The sequence below is a fragment of the Scylla paramamosain genome, unplaced genomic scaffold, assembly GCF_035594125.1.
Source record: "Scylla paramamosain isolate STU-SP2022 unplaced genomic scaffold, ASM3559412v1 Contig18, whole genome shotgun sequence".
Lineage (NCBI taxonomy): Eukaryota > Metazoa > Arthropoda > Malacostraca > Decapoda > Portunidae > Scylla > Scylla paramamosain.
This window is the reverse complement of record NW_026973683.1, coordinates 1,202,501-1,203,228: the sequence shown is the minus strand read 5'-3', so window position 1 is coordinate 1,203,228 and position 728 is coordinate 1,202,501.

Genomic DNA, 728 nt, shown 5'->3' with positions numbered 1-728 from the left:
CTTTCCACCCGCGCTATTTTGTTTCCATAGTTCAAATTGAATACAAAAAAAAAAAATAAATAAATAAATAAAAAAATCAGTAAAAGTCATGATTTTTTTTTTTGTTCTTGTTATTATCAAATGATTTTTTTACGTAAGGAAAACCAACAAAACATTATCAAAACCACAAATTTGAATAAGAAAAAAAAAAAAGGATGGCTTCTGTGAAAATAAAAATAAATAAAAGGTAAATAAATAAACGTTTTCACACATCTTATTTATTAAAGTAACCCATACATAAAGCTGCAATCATGCACAGGACTGATACACGCACGCACGCACGCACACACACCTGAACATGAACAAAATACCTGAATATGAAACTGTGGCCCAATATTTGTGAATAAGACTAATAAATAAGAAAACATTACTGGTGTTGGTGGTGGTGATAATACTGGCAGTAGTAGTAGTAGTGACAGTAGTAGTAGTAGTAGTAGAAGTAGTAGAAGTAGTAGTAATAGTAGTAGTGATGTTAGTGTTAAGTTAGTAATAATAGTAGTGATGGTAGTGTTAAGTCTAAAAACGTAACATTTTCATTAACAATGAAAAACACACACACACACACACACACACACAGGCACACTGTACAACAATTATTACACATCTAGGTGCCTACACCCCTCCCCCTCTCAGCCCACCTCCCCCTCCACTAAGACTAAGAAGGCCTTTCAAGATATACAAAATTCACC